Genomic DNA, 23,367 nt, shown 5'->3' with positions numbered 1-23,367 from the left:
ATTGAGGTAATGTAACAGTTGCAAAGAGAATGATTCAGTGTAGACAATCAAATGCAGAATGCACAACAGGATACAGCAATAGATATCCAAATTAAGGGGAAACCAGTGGAACAGGAAGCAACAGATCAGGTGCCATATCAAGATATTTTGGAGCCTTCCACAGGAAACCAGTATAAAAGCTCACTTGAAGCTAGACAGGAAGGAAAGGAGCAGGAAACTGGAGAAACTCTGATGCAGTCAATGTTGAGGAGTGATAGGCCAGTGAGTTTCCATATGACAAAACAACAGATGACACAGGATGAAATTAAAGAGAATGTGCCACAAGAAGATGTTATAGAACTTTCTATAGAATGCCCGCAGGAAATGGAAAACAAGGGATGTGCCCTCAGTATGGAAGAAATGGAGTTAAGAGAAGAGTTGCTTGATTTAATAGATAAAGACAGATGCATCAAGATCAATGAGAGAAATAGACTGCAAAGGTTAATAAAACCCCAAAAGTCAGAAGCTTGATAAAACAAATGAACACAGTAATTAGGACTGTCCATAGAGATCCATGCGATATAACAGAAGTAAACAGAATATGTTACTGTTCTGCTAAATTAATAACTGATAAAGTTCTACCACAGGAATATAGGGTCGAGAGGAAAAAGGGGGGGGGGGTGAAAGCGGATACCATAATGGAAATATCGAATAGAGAAAACTATAAAGCTGCTATGACAAGAAGTGTCATTGTTAGAAGATTATAGAAGAGGGAACAGATCAACAAAAATATTAAGAAAGATAGATGTGATAAAAGCTGTGTGCAGTATTAGAACAGACCAGGATCTATTATGCACTATTGGAGATAACAAACTAAAAATTTCAAAACAGGTGGAAAGTCTCAGAAGATACAATGATAAATATAAGGGAAAAGCACAAAATAAGCAATTTACTGATGACTCCAAAAAGTTTTATAGAGAATTGGGAAATAAGGTAAAAGGAATTGATATACTGCCGAAACAAGTGGAAGTAAATACATTTTGGAAGAGTATCTATGAAGATCCTGTAGAACATAACAAAGATGCTAAATGTACAGAAGAAGTAAAAGAAAGAATAAGAAGTTTAAAGGTACAGGATAGTAAATGGGATGTAATAACAGCCAGAGAGAAGGAAACAAAGTTGAGAAAAGCCTCTAACTGGAAAAGCCCAGGCCCAGATGCAGTACCTAACATTAGGCTTAAAGTATTAACTTCTTTACACGAGGATCCAGCCATGAGTAAGAACTATTCATATGTACACCTCGAACAGACACTGCGCTGGTTAACAACAGCAAAAACAATGCTCTTACTTAAGAGTGAACCTGCAAGCTACCCTAAAAATTATAGACCAATAACTTGTCTTCCGACAATGTATAAACTATATATGGAGATTGATGCTGCAGAGTTTATAGTCATTTACAAGAAAATTCTATTATGGCAGTAGAACAAAAGGGCAATAAAAGAAAGTCATATGGAGCAAAGGATCATTTCTTGTTAAATAAAGTTATAGTGGAGAACTGTAAGAAAGGGAATAATTTAAGTATGGCATGGATTGACTATAAAAAAGCATTTGATAGTATCCCACATTCATGGATAAAAGAGTGCTTAAAAATATGTAAGGTATATCCTACACTGATTGATTACATTACAGTAACCATGAAACAGTGGCAGACCACTTTACAATTAAGCCACAATAAAGGACAGATTATTATCCCAGGGATAAAAATTCAAAGGGGGGTATTCCAGGGTGACTCCTTGTCACCGTTGCTATTTTGTCTTGCCATTAATCCATTAAGCTGTTTACTTAACAGCTTAGGTCATGGCTATAATTTGGCTTCTAGAAAACAACAAAGTCTAATAACTTCTCATCTTCTCTTTGTCAATGATTTAAAGTTGTATATCTCATCAGATGAGGAACTGAAAGCACAGCTGCAGGTTGTAAAAACTTTTTCAGATGATATTGGAATGTCATTTAGTCTTGATAAATGTGCAAAAGCAATCTTTAAAAAAGGAAAATTGCAGCACCAGGAAAACATCAGTTTGGGACAAGAATGTGGTATAAAAGAACTTGAGCAAGAGGGGGTGTATAAATACTTGGGGACTGATGAAGGATCAGCAATAAAACATACAAATGTGAATAAAGCTTAGTAAGGAGTACTTTAGAAGACTTAAATTAATCCTGAAAACAGCATTGACACCTAGGAATAAGATCCATGCTATAAATCAATTTGCTCTTACTGTCCTAACTTATAGTTTTGGAGTAATTGACTGGCCCCAAAAAGTGTTGGATAGATTGGATATTAAAACAAGAAGGATGCTTCATGCTCACCAAATGATTTATCCACAAAATAAGGCAGAAGGCTCAGTTCCAAAATAAGGCAACGACACCAGTTCCAAGAAAGGCTGTATGAGCACTTTTGTTCCTTTATTCAAAATAAAACATGGAACTTCTTCAGATATAAAAAATTACATCATTTCCTCTCCATTAAATACTATTTTACAAGTCATGTAACTTTACCTTCATTAAAAACAATAACAATAATTTACAATTCCTTTCCTAAGAACTTCTTTTATATCTTTGTTTAATCCTAACACCTCGCTACCTCCCATCTAATAAAATGTGAGCACACATATAAATATAAATAAAAAATCTTATACATTACAAATTAATATCAGTTCCTTTCACCCCTGGTACTTTAAAAATAATAATTAATTTAATTTAATTTAAATCTTATCCACCCTCATATTTAACAAGCTACTAATGGAAATCCTGTTGTTTAAGCCAGGTTCTTTAGTATCTTCTATCTTCCTTCTATCACTACATTCTTAGTCTCATAAATAAACCTACATTCCTTACATGCCCCGAATTTAGTCATCTTCCCCAAAGTCCATCCTTCATATTTTTCCTGCTTTTTTTCAAACAAGGATTTTAAGTTGTGTCCTTTACTATATACTATTTTAGGATGTGCACCAACCTTGTCAAAGAGCCCAAAAGCTCCAAAGACACCTGTCCAGTTTTTTTTCCATAATCTTTTTAATCTCTGGTGAATACTCATCAAAAGTCATAACAGAACAAAATGGGTCCACCCTACTTTCTTGACCCCCCACCACTACTTCAGGATTTTTCAAAAATGGTGGGTAACTAGTCCTCCTACTACTAATAACATAGTGTTCCTGGCTCTCTATTAATGTTTCCAGGTACCCCCTCTCACTTAAAAATGTTTTCAATGTTTCTAATTCTTGTGAACATTTTTTATTTTCCGTGGTTAATCTATAAACCCTAATCATCTGACTCTTAATAAGGTTCCTTTTCTGCCAAAATGGATGATCACTCTCAAAGTGTAACAAACTATTAGAGTAAGTAGGTTTTCTGTAAATGGCTGACTCCAAACACCCCTCGGAGCTGTTCTTATACAAATGCACATCTAAATAATTGACCATCTCAGTGTCCATTGTGCTAGTAAACTTTAGAAAATTGGTTGTAGTGTTGATATAGTTAACAAATCCCAAACATTCTTCTTTACTACCATCCCACAACACTAATATATCATCTAAAAATCTATAATATTTAAATATGTTATTCTTAAATTCTGAATCTAACACAAACTTAGTTTCCCAATACCAGAGTACGATGTTTGCAAAAACTGGTGCCACTATTGCTCCCATCGCTACTCCACGGGTCTGTTTAAAATATTCTCCTTGAAACCATACAAAATTGTTACCAAGTACCAGTTCCATCAGAGTAGTCAGCACAGACAGTTTTGTACCCTCTCTAAGTGCATTCTGGAACATTTCCATACCTTCAACGTGGGGAATATTTAAATATAAATCCTTTACATCAATACTTAAGACCAAGGCCTGCTCCTTAAACTCTGACACTGACAAACTTTTTAAAAGGTTCCACGAGTCCTTGAGCACATGCTCCTTCCCCTCAAAGATTTTTTTAGGTGGAAGTCAACCATTTTTGCTAGGGGTTTAGTTTTACTTCCCCTCCATGCTACTATTGGCCTCATTGGAGGGTGAACTAAGGACTTATGGATTTTCGGAATCCCAAAGAAACAAGGGACCCTAGGGTATTTAACTCTCAAGAAATTAATTTCTTCATCACAAAAACTGTACTCCTGGAACAGTTCTTCCAAGATCAAATCCAATATTTTATTAAAGATGTTGATTTCATTTAAAGAGGTGAGACTAAAAAAATCACTATCATTTAAATACTTTAACATCCTACTGGTGTAATAATGCTGCCCCATAATCACAACCCCTCCACCTTATCAGGTTTCATAATCCGAATGCATTGGTTCTCCATCAATTCTTTTAACACTCGGTTTTCCTCATTAGTCAAATGATCACAAACCTGCTTTTTCCTTTTACTAAATAAATTCCTAATCTCAATTTCTGTTAGTTTTTCAAAAATCGCCACTGGGGGTGTAAAGGGGGATTGTAAGTGCTCTTTCTACTAAGTAAATTTTTATTTTTATTGTTTTTATTCTTACTTTCCTCCCCTTTTTCATTTTTCTCCAAAAACAAATTCAAATTAATTGTCCTGGCAAACAGTTTTAAATCTAGTATAGTGTCAACTCCGTAATGTTGCCCTTTGGGAACTAAGGTGAATCCCTTTGATAACAGATCACCATGATAAACTTCCAATGTTTCGTCAGTGTAGTTAAAAATTTTTAACCCCTTGTGTTCACTAACTAATACATACCCTGGATGTAAAGATGTTAAAAAATTCAGATTTTGTGTGTTGGAAAAGGTTAAGAGGCAAGAGAGAGGAGGTAACTGGTGTAATTTCCTAGAGTATAGGGAAACGTATTGGCAGGTTCTATTGAATTCTATTAAAGAACCTGATTTAAACGACAGGATTTCCATTAGTAGCTAATTAAATATGAGGGCGGATAAGATTTAAATTAAATTAAATTAATTATTATTTTTAAAGTACCGGGGTGAAAGGAACTAATATTAATTTGTAATGTATAAGATTTTTTATGTATATTTATATGTGTGTGCAAATTTTATTAGATGGGAGGTAGCAAAGTTTTAGGATTAAACAAAGATGTAAAAGAAGTTCTTGGGAAAGGAATTGTAAATTATTATTATTGTTTTTAATGAAGGTGAAGTCACATGACTTTTAAAATAGTATTTAATGGAGAGGAAATTATGTATTTTTTTTATCTGAAGAAGTTCCGTGTTTTATTGTGAATAAAGGAACGAAAGCGCTCATACAGCCTTTCTTGGAACTGTTGTCGTGTCCTTATTTTGGAACTGAACCTTGTGCCTTATTTTGTGGAGTTATTACCTTCGACTTTATGGCTTTGTGTTTTACCAAATGATTTATAAAAATCAGTGTATACCAAGATTATATATTCCCCATTCTGAAGGAGGGATGGGCCTCCTTGAAATTGATTACATGTATAGATCTGCAATCGTGGGACTCCACACATATCTTCTGACCTCACAAGATCCAACGGTGGTGAAAGTTTTGAAACATGAGGAGAATAAGTCTAAGATGATATCTCTGCTTAATTTAGCAGAAGCATATCAACATCAAGCAGGAATGGAAATTAAACCAGAAGTGAATAAAAACCAGGCAGCAACTAAATGCGCTAAAAAAAGAAAAGAAAGAATATAAGGTGAAGGATCAGATGAGAAGGCAAGAATTGTGGAAAAAACATAAATATAGTTGCACGTATAGAAAACGTCTGGAAGAGCCTCATGTTGATCAAGGACAAATGCAGGAATGGTTGAGGAGAGATGAATTTACATCAAGAAATGAAAGGTTAATATTGGCAGCCCAAGATAGTGAGCTACGTACATGCTGGTTTACTAAGTCCATTGAACATGTGGGAGAAACTGACATATGTAGGTTTTGTGGAACCAAACTGGAAACAGCCACAACCTTATTGCTAGTTGCGACTCTCTAATGGCAGAGGGACTGTATACTGAAAGGCATAATAATGTGGCGAGACTGTTACACTGGAGATTGTGCAAACATTATGGTATTGAAGTGTCTGAAAAACACTGGAAACATGAGCCACAGAGAATTATAGAAAATGATGAAGTTTACATCACATGGGATCACCCAATACCAACAGTCCAAAAGATAGATGCTAGAAAACCTGATATAGTGGTCCAGGAAAAGAAGACAAAAGTAGCATTGATCATTGAAATCGCTGCACCTAGTGACTACAGTGTCTTGCGTACAGACACAAAGTTATAAAATACCTCAATCTGTAGGCAGAAGCAAGAGCCATGGAAAAAATATACCCAGATACTAGTAGGAGCAACTAGTCTTATAAAAAATAATTTACAATCGTATTTAGATATGTTACTAATTCATGTAACACCATACAAATTGCAGAAGGAGTCATTACTGAGCACTGTGCTGCGAAGAGAAGTTTTGGCTAACATTAAAGAGTGAAACAATACTAATTTCATGAACTTTAATCATACTTTGACTTAGGAATGGAGTCCATTCCCATCATGGTATTAGAAACCCAAAAGACTTGGAGAAATTAAAAAGAGCAAAACCATACACTTCACCTATCATATCCAAATAATTAGGGCTAGCCTCACTGAAAGGAATGTCCACCAAAAATAACTGAGTGAATGAATGGCTATTGTTATTGGGAACAACCTTTTCCTCGCTAACACTCAAATGATCTTCTGCCTCAGCATCAGAAATTCTGTCCAACACAAGCTGAAATAGCCAAGATCTAACAAAAATGATTAAGGGTTTCAAAAAGCTTACCAATACTCATGTACTTGTTGACCCCATTTCTCTTTCAAATTGAGTTGATTTAACGGTTGGAGATTTCCCTTTTCCTTGCTGTAGTGCAATCTCGAAGTTGGTATATTTAAGTAGTGGGGGTTGGGGGAGTGCAGCTATCATTAAAAAACTAGGTCAAATTTTCAGTAAAAGTATGACCATGACACCCATTAAAAATGCAAGTCTGGAGGATTTAAATTTGGGAAACAAAGATGGAAACCAAAACAAAGACAGTCTAACAGCAACAGATAAGCTAAATCACTTAAGTTGTGAAAAATATTGCTGGTTGTAGTCAAGCAAGTCACTTGACTGCTTCACCGAAAAAAGATGATGAATACCCCCAGTGACCAACAATAAGCAGGCCTGAATCTTGAGGAGTACAAAGCTCCACATGGAAAAATTGTCACAGAGACAAATATGTTAGCCCTACAAATGCCATTTATCTGAAATTAGAATTTCATGTGATGGTAGGTCCCATGTGTTCTCGTGCCTTGTCACTAATAAATAGTATGAGGTTGTCTTTACTTAGATAAGAGTCAAGTATTTCATGACATGACAAAAAACAAAATTATTTTCATTACTGCTTCTTCTGTCTGTTAGATGCTTTATCTTTTTTCACATTCTTTTACTAATAAGAGGAATAAAAGGAGATTTTAAAAAATGAAAAGGGATTATTGACACTATCTGTCAGGCAACCTTACCTTATCCTATAACATAGTGTGTGATTGAACTTTTAACACAGAAAGGAAAATATTGCCTCTCACCTATGGATATGTGTCTAAATAATGTAAGACAAAGCATAATCTTTAACAAAACAGGTTGCAATTTCTAAGGCAGTTAACTAGTATTTCAGAAGTCAGTCTTTTCTTATTTACATAAGCTCTAGTATGTGACAGTTGCACAGGTCAGAATATAATTCCAGCATTCCCCAACTCACAGATAATTATGCCAGGAGACTTGTCCACCAAAACAACATCTGCAGGCAGTGTGGTATGCATGAGATTGGATGAGAAGGAGGTCCTAACACTTGTTAATGAAACTGATGGATATGACTTATTGTAGATTTGCATAAAGGGACACAGATGCCAAATGCAAGTCTTTAAGGCCAGTAATATTACTGGGCCAACCAGTCAGTGCAATCCAAATCAAATCTGCAAAAGGCAATCTCTCAGGGTTTTAAAAATGAATTATTTCCATTAATAGTTAATTGCCTCTAAGTATTCAATGGAATCCAAATGGAAAGCTTCTCTTTTCTAATCAGTGTGAATAATTACCCTATTAAAATCTTGTATTTTTAACTATTGTAACAATTTATCCTTGATATAGATTTCTAGATAGAACTCATACATTCATCTCATTATCTAATTTAAATATTTATCTAATTATTCTTGAAGATCTTATGTTTAGGTAGCTCGAGGAACATTTTACATCTGGGCACACATTTCTCCTGGATGTTTATATTTGAATTAGCTTAAATCATTTTTTGTCAGAGTTGTAGTACAAGTTATTATGTTATTAGATTCTAATATTCCAGTCCCTGTTTTAATTGCATTTATAACATGTTAGTTTTTAAATATCATTCATATAAGTAGTTCTAAAGCACTTCATTCATTCTACTTAATGTGTGTATTTCTGATGCTGTACCATTACCTACAGGACAGAGTGAAAATACAACAAACATCATTACACATTTTTTTCTTTGAAAAAAAAGAGATTCAGTTTATATAATAATCTGCAACAGTGGGGCTCTACAAATTTGATTGGCCTGTGTATTTTCCCCTAAAGTATTAATCAAAATCTCATAACAGGAATTTCATAAGAACTATTTGAGACCTTTCAAAATGTTTTAAAAATATTGTTTTCTTAGTAAATACCTAGCAAATATTCCTTTCTTGCCAACTCATTAAAATAGACTTTTAGAAAATAACTTTTAACATTGTATTTTGGACCGTGGCAGCTTATGGCAGTTAACACAAAAGATTAAAGATCTGAGCTGCTAATCAAGGTTTGATTCCTTCCACCTCCATGTAACTCACTTAATAAAACAGTGCTTCCATGTCACCTTTGAAAAGGGATTCTTGTGTCTAATGAGCTTACTTGGTTAACAGTAGTTAAATAAAATAAAAACAATAGAAACAAGCATTCTTAGAACAGATGCAGAGATAACTACTTCAGAGAAAAGACTAGAGTATATCTCTGTGACTAACGTATTCAGATGCAGTAAACTACATTCTGCTGAGCAGAACCTATTTTCCATTGATTACACCATGAATATCTGCCTATTGAAAATTAAAAAAAAGAAAAACATTGTTTAAACTGCATTCTGCTGAGCAGAACCTATTTTCCATTCATTACACCATGAATATCTGCCTATTGAAAATTAAAAAAAAAGAAAAACATTGTTTTTGCAGGTTGGGGGGGGGCAAGCCCCTTTGTACCCTGCACATCCCCTTCTGACTATGTATACAAGGTCTGAGATAACATTACAGTGGGGAAATTGCAAATTTCCTGATCCCAATGCACCACAATTTTGAACAGTAAAAACCTGGTACATTTTTAGTCAGTTGCACTGCTGTAATACCTTTTTCTCCTCATTAGACAAGCTGTCTTTTGAAAACTTTTATGTAATACATATACATAGATAGTGCAATCTGTGTGTGTGCGCAAGTGTTTTTATATATATATATATATATATATATATATATATATATATATATATATATATATATATATATATATATATATATATATATATATATACACACATATATATATATATATATATATATATATATATATATAAATTAATTATATTAAACAGCTGAATAATTAAGGAACTTCTCGGAAGTTAGTTTTGATCTGCAGTAAAAATGCAGTATTTTATTTGTTCCAAGCTCTGTGACATGAGCAGCAAAATGCATTCCCAAAAGACTACAATGATAGCTCATCTGTATACTGTAGCAGAATAGAATGCGTTAACCTATACTTCTGCAACTCTAAGCTATATAGCAAACACAATTACTGCAGTTTATATGTGTATCTGAACACAATGTAAATTATCTTATTTGAACCACAGTATGTAAAGGTGTCAATTTCAAAGTGAGCTTCCACAATGATATTCTACATAAAATATTCACAGCACTCTTTTCACCTCATAAAGTAATGCAAACACACATGCTAGATTTGATTCAACTGCAAAGTTCTTTCAGAATGTTTCCTTATCACTATCTGACACCTTACAGTCTGACTAGAAAATATCCACAGCTTTCAGGACTCCCAACGTCCATCAGACAAGCAGCTTATGTTCCTCTAAACTCTGCATACCATAATTATATTATTGCTGTAAATGCATTGTCATTGCCTAGAGATCAATATGTCTTATGTCAAGCTTTTCTAAAGTACCATTATAAAATACAATTATAAATCTAATGCTAAAGAATGTGTTACTATCAGAAAGCAGAAACTAAAATGTTAGGTGCACAAAAATCCATTCCACTGACTGGAAAAAAAATGTTAAAATAGATTCAGGAGAATAGTTCTACCCTAGAGGTATTATATTTTCAGTTTAAACTCACATGCTTATGCCATATTGTGCAATGTTTCTGTATAAAAAATACAGTGTGTCTACAAAGTTAACAAGTACATCAAATGTACTTAAAAGTATAACTGACTGCATGCCTGCTGGAATATGCACAGTCCATATACAAAGAATTTTGAGGATTTGTCAGTCAGTTTGAAATGTTTAACTGAGGCCAAGAGTAGATTCTTGCCTAATACAAAAGATCATGCATCAAGAAATGGTCGTCTGTTGTGCATTTAAAGAGTGTAACCCAAAGGGTACTTTTCCTAGAATGCATCTGTATAATGTGATGAGATTATTTACACTGGTAGATATTCTGATTATGCATAATGATTAGAATAACATTTGCAATTATTTTTACCTGAATATTCTTACATTACTCTATAAATATTTTAATTATTGACATGGCAGTTTGATAATTAGCAATAAATATGTTTTGAGTGCTACTAACTTGTGCTGCAAGACATGGCCAACAGAGAAATGCTCACAAGGATGAAAGATGATGATAGTGTTCTACTAAAACATAAATTATGGATTCTCATAGGCAAATACTTGTTACCTGCAGTGATTCCACAGCTGACAATTACAATTAAATGAAAAGGGCAAGATGAGCTCCTTGTAATACAATACTTCCTAACAAATTAACATCACAGAGTTTAAACCCCAAATGCCACAATGACTAAGGTCTAGTTCGTTTGTTAAGACCTGCATGACTGTAGATTGGAACACATCACAGAGAGCCAGGGTAATAAAACTTCAGTTTAATAAGTATCTTCATAGGTTCATAGGTTCATACTAGGCTATCTGCCCTAGGGCATTTATAAGCCTAGCCAGAGTGTGTTTGGTTTTCGCCACCCATTTTAAATGAATTTTGCTATGCCCTTATTCGAGGTTAGTATACTGTGCCTCTGTCTAACAGTTTCACAGAAGTGATACCCGGGGTAAACCTACTATCTCCCATCCACTCATCAAGATTCCTCTTGAAGAGAGTCAATGAGGGACTCTGCCTATCCTGGACTGGGATTTTATTCCAGAGTGAAGGAAGCCTCTGGGTTATGAATCTGTCCCTCCAGCATGTCCTATTTATTTCAGTGCTGAGGTTCAAGTCTCTCGAGCGCATAGCTCGATGGGATTTGGATTTTCTGAGGTGCAGCATGTCCATTAATTCCGGGTTGGGCATGGCTTTATACATCAGGCACAGATCGCCTCTGAGCAGGCAGTATGCCACTGAGTAGAGCTGGAGTTTCTTTAACTGGGCAGCATATGGCATCTGTTTGAGCCCTTTGATCCTCTTGGTGAGGTACTTTTGGGGTCTTTCCAGTTGATGCAGGTGTCTGATAAGGTACATCCCAAAAGGGAGCATTGTACTCAATTATGGGCCTGATGAGGGATGAGTAAAGAGGCACGATGACCTCCCCTGATCTAGATGTGAATCCCTTCATGATTAGGTGGCTATATAAAATGTTTTTCTAACCACTTTGGCCACGTGGTTGTCAAATGAGAGATTGCTATCAACTTGGGTCTCCAGGTCCCTAATTACTTCTTCCGTACTTAATGGATTACCACCTATGTGATAATTTGTGGGCACTTTGTTTTTGCAAAAGGGGATGACTATACACATTTTGGCGTTTAGCTTGAGGCCATGGCTCTGGCACCAGTTGTCTTTTTCTATGAGGCCCTTTTGTAGGATGCTTGTGTCGGCTGGAGAGTCGATTATGGCGCCCAGTTTGCAGTCATCTGCGAACTTGGTCAGCCACAGTCCTTCTGTGTTAGCATGTACCTCTGAGAAATATATACCAAACAAGAGAGGTCCCAGGACTGAGCCTTGTGGGATGCCACTTGTAACTAGTTTGGAGTCTGACATGGCTCCAGCAGTTCTAACCATGTGGGTTCTGTCCTTAAGCCAGTTTGCAACCCATCTAGTGACAAAGGGGTTTATATGTAAGCTGGTGAGCTTATCTATAATGCCTGAGTGGGGTATAGTATCGAAGGCTTTTGCAAGGTCCAGGTAGGCTGTGTGGACCACCTTCCCCTCGTCAATGGCCTTGGTGACTGTTTCAAAGAAATAAACCAGGTTTAAGAGGCAGGATCTGCCCTTAACAAAGCTGAACTGGGTAGGATCCAGTGTCTGTAGGTCCCCAATATCTTTATTTATGAGGTCCATGATGATCCTTTCCATAGCTTTGCAGACCAAGCTAGCCAGGCTTATGGGGCGATAATTTCCAGGATCCGTTGAGGCACCACCTTTGAGGAGAGGGACCACTGTTGCTGTATGCCACTCTTTGGGTACATATCCCGTAGTAAGGCTGAGATTTAACAGTAGTTTTATGTTTGGGTTTAGTTCTTCTTGGAGTTCATGTAGGACGCAGCCCGGGACACCGTCTGGTCCCACTGATGCTGTGTTTTTTGCTTTGAAGAGGGCGGATCTTACCTGAGCATCTGAGATGTCAGGGGGGTAGCACTCTGCTCGGATAGATATTTTCCCTTTTAGTGGGGAAGGGGGGGAGAAGTTTGCGCTGATCCTGTCAGCTAGGATGTTGGCAATGTCTGTGGATTCTGTGTATTTTTTGTCATTTTGGACTAATTCTGAGCATATCTGGGAATTCCCACCCAGGTTCCTAACATAACTAAAGAAAGCCTTGTGATTATCCTTAGTGTCCTGTGCAATTTTTCTCTCGAAGCTGGCCTCAGATGATTTTATGAGTGCCCATAGTTTTTTGCTAATACTGATAGGAGATGCCTTCCCTTTTTGGGATTTTGCTCTCTCATGTAGTAGCTTCCTTCTTCTATTGTATAGTTTGTTTATGGCTGGGGTCCACCAGACAGGACACCTAACTTTGGAGGATTGGGTCTTGGTTTTATTTGGGATTGCATGATCCATGCATTCCTGAAGGTGTTTATAGAATGCGTTTATAAAGGATTCTGTGGTCTGCGCCGTATCTTCCACAGGCCCGGGGACTTTGAAGGATTCCACCTCGGTTTTGAGGAGTGTGAAATTTGCTTTAGAGAAGTTTTTCACTGTGGTTTTCTGGGCAGGGGCTGGGGTCGGGATGTGAATATCTAGTGAGATTAGTTTATGGTCTGATCTTACCAGTGAGGGATACACTTCTGGTCTGGAGCATAGAGTCACCATGTTGGTGATGATCAGGTCCAGTATGTTTTCCCCTCTTGTGGGAGTGGCAACAAGTTGTTCCATAACATTTGAGTTTATAAATTCTAGTAACCTTCAGGCTAGGGTGTTGGAGCTAGAGTAATGCTCCCAGTCTATGTTAGGGTAGTTGAATTCGCCCAATATAATGGTGTTTGGAGACACCTTCATATTTTCCAGTGTTCTCAGGAAGGCTGACTGGGGTTCCTGGGTTTGGGAGGGTGGTCTGTAGCAGGCTATAAACTGGAAGGCAGTTTTACCCACTGTTAGTTGCACATGGATAGTCTCTGATGCTTCGTGCTGTGCCACCAACCTGGAGGTGTGGGTATCTTTGACAAATATTGATACTCCCCCTCCTTTTGTGGTTCGGTCCAAGTTTTGGGGCCGAAAAACATGGTATGAGGTATAACCTGGTAGTGCTGGGGTCCTCTCGGGAGCCTTGAACCAGGTTTCTGTTACTGCACAGATATCGATGTTCTCCATACTAAGAAGAGTTTTGAGTGCGTGCATCTTGAGGTTTACACTTCTGGCGTTGAGTAGCATTACTCTTAGTTTCTTATCTTATTGTGATACCTATGGAGGTGGGTTTGTCTTTTGAGCCTTGCCTAAAAAAGCCACTATGGGGGTGGCAAGAGCCTTTGCCAATATCCGAAAGCCCAGGGGTGGCAGGTGCAAGCCGTCCCTAGTGAAGCATCATGGCTTGTTGAACATGTCATCCCAGGCAGACAGGCATTGGATCCCCTTTGAATGACACCAATACTTAAGCCAATTGTTGAAATTGATCATCTTGTCTTCATATTGTGGCATCATTCTTGGTGAGGGTAAGATGCTATTCAAGGTCAGGGTCATACCGGCCTAGGCTACATGCTCAGAGAGCTCCTCTATGTCTCTTTTCATGTAGTCCAGGGAGGTACATCTCAGGTCATTCACACCAGCATGGACAATGACTGAGTCATATTTGTACTTGCCTTGGAGTGACCTGAGTGCTTGTGTTATGTGGCGGATCCTAGCGCCCGACTCATTCTTTGTTCCCGGCATTGGCTCTCAATGATTGCACTTTTGATGTGGCACCCGGACCCTATGTACAAAGTAGGAGAAGCAGATGTAGATGGATGGATGGATGGATGGATGGATGGATGGATGGAAGGATGGATGGATGGATGGATGGATGGATGGATGGATAACAATGCTTACAAAGTGTTGAGAATGTAATCAGCAACAAGTGTTCATTATAATGGACATTATGGCAACCTGGATGGCTCTGTAACATAAAAAGCTCTCACTCTTGTGGTGAAAAATAAATGAATATGTGTTGAAAGTAGTGAAATAGTCAGAAGTTAAGGAGACCTAAAGGTTTTAACAAAATTGGAAAAGAAATGTAGATCACAAGGTTAGTACAAGGTGATAACAAACTGCAGGTAGCTGTGTGCCTTTTTAAAATCTTAACCCACAAATGCTTGATACTAAAGGTCATTTGTTTCTAATGATAGAAAAAAAACTTTTCTCAGAATCAAGTAAAACACCAGAGAAAATTAAATCACAATGTTTAGCAAAACACACTGGAATAAATATTGGCTTTAAGCAATTTAATAACACTTTATGGATGCTTCAATGAAACAATAAATACAAATATATGCTAAAAATGGTGTGTTCAGAAGGATCAAGGACTTTTTAGACTGTGAATATATTTTGCCGTTTAGCAGTGTCAGTGCCTTAGCAAGCAGCACACTTGCCTTTGGTGCTAGATGATTAGAATGCTTTAAGTTGTTTTCCCACACTAGGAACTTTGATTATTTTCCCAGTACTGACCCTGCTGTGCAGCATAGGGTGGGTACTGCACTTGTGACTGTGTCATCCTTTAAATGCGACATTAAACAGAGGTCTTTTCTGCTTGATTTAGTGGCAGCTCAGCTGGATGTAAAAGACCCCACAGCAGTTATCAAACAATGGTAGGAGATGTTCCCTGGCAAAATTTCCTCTAATCAGTATACATATCACATCGGGTCTCCCATGAAAAGAGGATACTGACCTATTGTGACTAACCTGGACAACAAAGAGTAAATAAAAAAATTCTTGATTACATAATTATTGTCCACGAGATTATAAAATAAAGGTAAGAAACCAGAACATTTTAAGTACAGCTAGTGTACACCGGGCTAAATAACTGATCCCTGTTGAACTATTTGATTGTACCATGTTTTTAACCAGACTACTTCCAAATGCATCCAGAGAAATGATAATTTCTTTCTGTGTTAACTTTGCTGCAAATAGTACTGTTTTAACAAATGATTTTGCTGCTTTTTTAACTGGTAATTTGGATACTAACTTAAGAAGGGTTTGGAGACTTTCAGAAGTTACTCACGGCAATTGTTTTGTTTTGCAGCTATTTGCATTTAAATTGCTTCTGACATTATTTTCAAGTTGCTATCTCATTGGCTACTGGTCATGTATGTCTATAATTACTCAGCTGTATGCTATTTCCCTCAAGCTGGCCAGTGTGCTCTTAGTTTTGTGGCTGAGATCTGCTGAATTACCTGATTGCATCTGACTTGTCTCAAGCAGATTTAACTCCTACCAGTCCCTTCTGCATTGAGGCAAACAGTTATTTTTTTTTTTTGTTAGTATTTATGCAAACAGAATTGTACTTAACAACTGATTTTACTTTTTTACCCTTTTCTAATTTAGACATTGTGTTTGACTAAGAGTATGAGGCATTCGAAATTTAAATGTGATAGTTAACTTGAGAGGGGAGATATTTTCCTGCTGTTCTGGACATTTAAACTTCTGTTGACATTGTTTTGAAGTTGTTTTCTGACTGGTAGTTATCATGACAGCAAATGTACTATTGTTGCTTTTTTGGGTATTTAAACTGCTGTTGACATTATTCTGAAATTAATTTTTGACTGATTTTTCCTCACTGCTTTAAATAGCTCAGCTATGCATATTTTGATCCCCATTTGGGGTAGTGTGGTACACAGCACTATATAGATGCAGTTCTCCAAAACCGAGATGTAACTATAATCCTAGCCCACAATTTCCCCCATACACAACACTCTAACTCAATTTCCACATGCACAGTACCTTAACTTAACCACTTTTCACATTGATTCACAGTGCAGATTGGTACAAAGCTTCTATCCTTTCTACATCACAGAATCTCTCACTTCCAACTAGTTGCAACACAAATCACTGATGTCTTAAGGTTCTCTAATTAAATCTGATAAGTGCCCATTTGCTGTCTATATTCCATAAACCCCTCAGACGTTTCAAGTTTACCTTCTATGTCCTATAAATCCTGTTAAAGCATTAAGCCACTTAACATAGCAAGCCCCCTTTTTACAGTAATAAGCACAAGTTTATCACCAGTTCATATATTCTGTGATCATGGGCTGGCAGACCACTTCCTTACCCTACATTGCTAGTCTGTTAGAAATAGGCAGCTTGACCCAGGGCACACACAGCTTAATCTTTACTAACAACCATTTACTTCTACAGCCATTATAGTCCAGAAGTGAGAGATGCTATTACCTACATATGTTTCAGGATTTCCCCTCATTTCAGCACACACAAATAGCACACAAGGTTGTCAGAGCAACTACGCACTTATTATCTGAATGCCATCTTCAGAAAACAGGCACTCTTGTGCTGAGCTAAATGAAAAGTTTCTTCCCAAGCCTCAAAACCCTCCATGGTATAGCTTAGTCTCACAAGCTCATCAGTAATGTAAAGGATTCTTCAGATGTATTCACAATCAGTCCTCAGGGGAGTTATGCCAGCAGCCCTACCCTGGCATCATCGCCCAGTCAAAATGCATGGTAATCTCCGAGTTACAAGTGACTCTAGTGAGACACACAGACATTCAACTCACAAGGCCTCACTGTAGCCTTGATACAGCAGTTAACTGGGGTTCTCAAGATGCTTCATCCCAGATACAGATATGACAGGGTTGTTATTCATATAGATGTGAATGACCTGGAATGTAATCCCTTGGATTATATGAAGATGCGCATGACTGAGCTCTGTTAGTATGCATCCAATGCTACTATGAAGGTAAAGAGTACCAGCCTACTTTCATCAACAGGGATGCTTCAATACAATCAAAAGATGATTGACATCAAAAGTCAGTTTAGCAACTGGTGTCATTGAATAGGAGCTCCAATGTGTGCCATCCTGGAGGGAAATGGCTAATAGCCCTGCCTGCTTTGCAAAGGATTACATGTATCTGCCAAGCTAGCCAGTCCAGACCAGCACAGAATTGAGGTAACATTGATCAATGCTTCAGAAAAAAAAAAGCGTTCTCTAGAAGACCTCAGCACTAGAAAATATTAATGTCTGTTCTTTTATCAAAACATGGTTCCAATGTAAGGACAGCACTCATCCCATACCAGGATACAAAGCTCAGCACCTCTTCTAACAAATAATTGTAACCTTTTTTAAAGCTTATATCCCTTGGCATCCACTAAATGTGAATAAATATACCCAGTTAGACATTCTCAGTAAATATACTGAAATAAATAAAGAAAGAAAGAAATAATACTCAACAGTGCACAAAATCAGTATATAATGACACAGCTTATTCTGACCCTGAAAATACAGCTGGCATCTTAGCACACAAAGTTCATTCAAGCTTCACTCCCCCATTTTCATTCTGCCTTTGCACCTTTGACCTTCTGGTGCTTGTGTTCTCCAAAGATCTCCACTGAATATGTCCTCAAACCTCTCTCTGATGACAGAAGATCTAGGTCCACTGGATCTGACAAGACAATGGGGTGCCTTCTTATAGTGAAGCACTGCTTTACTGACCTACTGTATAATATGCCTTTCATCTGACTGCACCTTTATATTTTTTTATGTCCACATTGCAGTTTTATACCTGTTCCTAATTATAGATTGACAGCTAACAAAAATGTTATTTCATAGCTGTGGATGAATTCCAACAAGTTCAAAACAATTTAACAAAATTAATATCAGCAGCACTCATAGATACTTAAATGAGCAATTTAGCTTTTTAATACTAAGAAAACATTAAAAAGTTAGCTGGCTGATGGTTTGCAATTCTGCATGCATTGTTAATGAAGCTTGTTCACTTCGTAATTGCCCATCTGTTCAGGCTATCATAACCAAAATTAATGAAGCAGAAAGCAATCACAGATGAAATATAAAATTAAATAAAATCTTAATTTAATGTGACTTTATGATGGCATGGAATATCCAGACATCAAATTCAGTACAAAATGTAATCATACCTGCTAGTTGACACAGAGATATTAACTACTGATAACTTCTTCTCAGAAGTAGCCCTTCATCACCCAACAACTAAACTCAAATGAAAGCTGAAACAGTGACTGACTCTGTCAATATTGTTATATACTTGCAAGAAAAATCAAATCTACTAGGGACAGACAATAGGACATCATAGAAAATAATGTACCTTATGGTTATCAACACAATGAAAGACGTTATGCTTTCCTTTATACTAGTATCTAGAAGACAAACAGTAATGCATCATCTCTGACCCTCATGATAGCTGTTGCAGACAAAAAGAGGAACTCACATGGGTCAAGGGCAGTGGTGTCTACCCTAGCAGCCAGATCTGCTGACCAGATGACCTTCTTATGCAGGCTAGACTCAACCACAAAAAGCTAAAACTGAAAAACTGTCTAGGGAAGATGTGGATTTCAGATTGTCTCAAATCAAAATCTTGTTTGCTGAGGTGATGGCATGGATCTGTGGCAGAAGATGATTTGTGACACCACATTGTAGTATAAATGTCTGATGATAATAACAATAATGAGAGAATCTGTCATACTGAAGAATGAAGCCTTCCATACAGTGCTGCCAAGGGACCTACATTTTGTTGCATAAATATTGATGGTCAAAAATCAGTTGTGGTATTTACTGATGCAATTATATGAGTGCAACAATAGCTTGACAAGAACATAAAGAATGTTCTTTGGATGATTTCAATAATGTGCTAGCAAACCATCAAGTGATTCTGTTGTGGAAGGGGGAATACTGCTCAGGATTTTTCCAACAACAGGGCAGAAATACTAACTTCAGCTGGGGACAATGTTAGAAAGTGGAAGGAATAGTAAAGATACTGACAGGCCAGACTCACAGGACAAGACTGTTTATGTTGGAAGCAATGGGAAAAATATGTATGATTTGATGCATTTTCATAAATGAGGTTGTTGGAGCAATTAAACTGTTCTATTCTGGCAAGGCTGTGGGGTAGATGTGAAATTCTTAGAAATTGTGAATTTCTTGGGTAATTTTAAGCTATTTTATTAGCACAGTTCACAGTGCTGAATGAGAGGTGGTTGGAACCTTTTCTCTTCCTATAGAAAAGGGGAACATAATGGTATGATTCAGATAATAAAGGGATCACAGCCTTTCTACTGTCATTTCAAGCAGACACCAAGGTATTGGAAAGGAGATTTCATCCAATAGTCAAGACTGTATTTTCTGCGGATTACTTCAGATTCCACTGTGGCCTAGAAAAGTGGATCAAATCTTTGTTATTGCAAAGATACTGGCAGTATCCTGTGAATTCAACAGTATAGTAAACATGCACATACCAGAGAATCCTTTTTTTTTTGAGGTAAACCAAACCATAAAGGATGAGCAAATCCAAACTCTGTCCACAAGATTGTAAAAATACCAATAACCCCAAGCACAATGATCCAGCCATAGTAAATGTGACCTAAAAGTCTTTAATAAAAATATTCAAAGTAAAAACAAGTAAATCTAATGCTGTTGTCTCATATACATCTGGAACTTCCTTCGAATCTTACTTGTAAGTAACATAGTAACCATTCAACTAGAAAAAGCAATACACCCCCCCCCAATTTATTTAAAGGCACAATACTTCTGTTGAGCCAATTAAGTATGGCCATGCATTACTGCATCACACTAAATGTATATTTTAACTTAAAAACAAATTAACTAAAAACCCTTACAGCTAAAGATAAGAATCTAATACATACAAAATTAGATATACACAAAATTAAATAATTGCTTCCCATCTCCTGAGCACAATTGAAATATAAATATAATAATTTATTTCCAATGGTGCATTCACATCTAAATATAGTTGCCATCATCTCACAATGCAATAATTTATTTTTCCAGTCACTGCCATATGTACTGGGGTAAGTTTTTTCAACTACCAAAAACTTACTAAAATTATTGCAAGTCAAGGAATGTCTAGCTAGGGCACTTCTATCATCTTTCTTATGAATACTGTAATTGTGCTGATAAGTCCTTTTGTTCAATGCCTTCTCAGTTTTTCCTATATGGGAAGCCAGGCAAGAACAACACCTGGCAAGATATACATCCTTATCAGAATAACAGTGGTATCATCCCAGTAGCCATTTTTGACAGTATCCAAAATGCTGCCACTAATTTCATATTCAGTGTAAGAACATTGATTACATCCACCATATCTCTGAGAAATAGGGAAAAATTCTGATCTAATGATACCAGAATTCTCTAAAGTATTTTTAATAGTTCTCTTGTTTTTTTTAAATATGAAATGCGGTGATGTTGGGAAGTAAGTATCCATGTGATCGAGGCATTTAACATCACCCATTTTCTACACATAATCTCCCTAATTTCCTTGGGGTCCATAGAATATTTAAATACCATGTGTAAAGGAAAATTATCAACCAAAGTTGATGAATGTATGGCATTGTCGATGCCAGGTTGTAAATGCTTAAGGCCCACCTTTATAATGGAGCTGTATCTATCCTTTCTAACAACAAGAACTTTAATAATATTGGCAGCAATGAGGCCATTTGGGTATCCCCTTTCCATGAACATACCCTTCAATTTCTCCAATTCAGCTAAATATAAGTCATCATCAGAAGTGAGTCTAGAAAGTCTAATACATTGACTCATAACTACCCCTTTCTTTTGTTGCATAGGATGACAGCTGGTAAATTGCAGGAAAGAATTACTGATTGTGGGCTTATGGTAAATGTCAGTTTCAAACCTACCATTTATGCCCTTCCTAATATTTACATCAAGAAAATGTATCTCATAAAAATCAAAATTAGATGTAAATTTCAAAAAAGTAGCAGCTGTGTCTAACTCACTAACAAATTTCAGTAATGTTGGAAAACCCCTTTCCAGAAGATAAAAATATCATCCAGGTATCTGAAATAAGAAAGACAATCTTGATTCAAAGACATTTTAAAAAAGCCTCCTTTTCCCACTAGTAAAGAACAGTGTTAGCATAAATGGGGGCACATGCAGCCTCATTGTAGCTCCCTTACACTGCTTAAAATATTCACCATAAAAATAAAGTTATTATTAAGCACTAGATCCATAAAATCATTTATCAATCTAACATCAATAGCACTCAGTATTGTGAGAATATCTCATCAAACCACCTCAGATGAGGTATAATGGAGAACAAGTTTTTTAATGTCCAAAGTCACTAAAAGAGATGGCTTGTTAAATGGAACTTGTCCCAATTTGGCATAAAGTCCTAAAAGTCTTTCAATATGTGATGGGCAGATACCAGCAAGTTTTTCAACTTTAAACCAATGAATTTAGCAAAGCGTTCAGTAATGGAACCTCCCGCTGAAACAATAGGTCTTAGGGGTGGATTGCACAAGTCAGAATGAATCTTTGGGATACACGTAAGCAAATCATATCTGACAATGGTCTTTCATTTACTTGCCAAGAGGTTGATTTCTTTTTCTAGAGACTGGGAGTCTGAGCCCATTTTGTCAAGGTAGAGATATGCACTGCCATATGGTGAGGCTTAATTTATTAAACACTCAAGCACATATTCAAAAAATATGACACTTTCAATTACATGGACTGTTGTTTGACAATACTGGAAAGCAGAAGAACACCACTGTAGACAGTTAACACTCCTGCTAGCTCAGTTTTGATGGAGCAAAGGCTTAGAACAAAGCTTCTTAATTTGGTTTTATGACTCCTGTTTGACAGTAAAATGCCAACAGCAGTACTTCACTACAGAAGACTAAGGATACAGGAATATATCTGTGGCAGTGGAGCATCTTACATTACTAATAGCAGGAAGCATAGTCACAGTTACTCTAGTTAAGCAGTATGAGCAGGAGGAAGGGTTTTAAGTAACTGCAGTTGTGCTGCAGTAACAATGTGGTAATCGGGTTCAGAACGTAGCATATTTTGTTTAGATGCTAGAAGATCAGATGGGACATTCTATTCCCATTCGAGCAATGGATGTTTACTTCCTACTGCTGACAATGTAATTCAGCATAAGGAGATGCTGTATTCTACAGGTGAAGTTATATGGATCAGATGTTAAACGGAGGTCTCATCTGCCTGAACTGGTGGTAGCATAGATGGATATACAACACAGAGTTTATCCAAGCAATTCTTTATTTATTATATATTATTTACATATTCATAAAATTATAATTATTTTGTAAACAATTCAAAAATACTCAAATCAAGGTAAGTAGGGTTAGTATGATTATTTGCATCTTATTTAATCAGCATGCAGTTAATCACTATGAAAACATTTTATCCTATGAAAGATCACATTCCATAAAGCAATACAGAAAACATCTTCAGTCTTCAACTTTTATTTTTTTTTTGCAGGTGCAAGTCTCCCTAGACTACCCCAGATGAATGATCTGACACAACTTTCCATTGTCTATATATGCCAACTCCAAGTCACACAAACATGAAGAAAAAAACTAAATAAAACTCATTTTTTGCTGTTCTATAAATCTAACAAATCCAAAGCTTAGGATGTACAACAAAGCCAGCTCTGACATAATAAAAGCATTTTATCTGCTTTTCTGTTTTGTAACACAATGCTACACTGTGCGATTAAGAGTAGTATGCTACA

Source organism: Protopterus annectens, chromosome 1.part0, assembly GCF_019279795.1.
Source record: "Protopterus annectens isolate FY-2018-M chromosome 1.part0, PAN1.0, whole genome shotgun sequence".
Classification (NCBI taxonomy): domain Eukaryota; kingdom Metazoa; phylum Chordata; order Ceratodontiformes; family Protopteridae; genus Protopterus; species Protopterus annectens.
The sequence above is the reverse complement of the archived record's forward strand: the minus strand, read 5'-3'. Positions refer to the sequence as shown.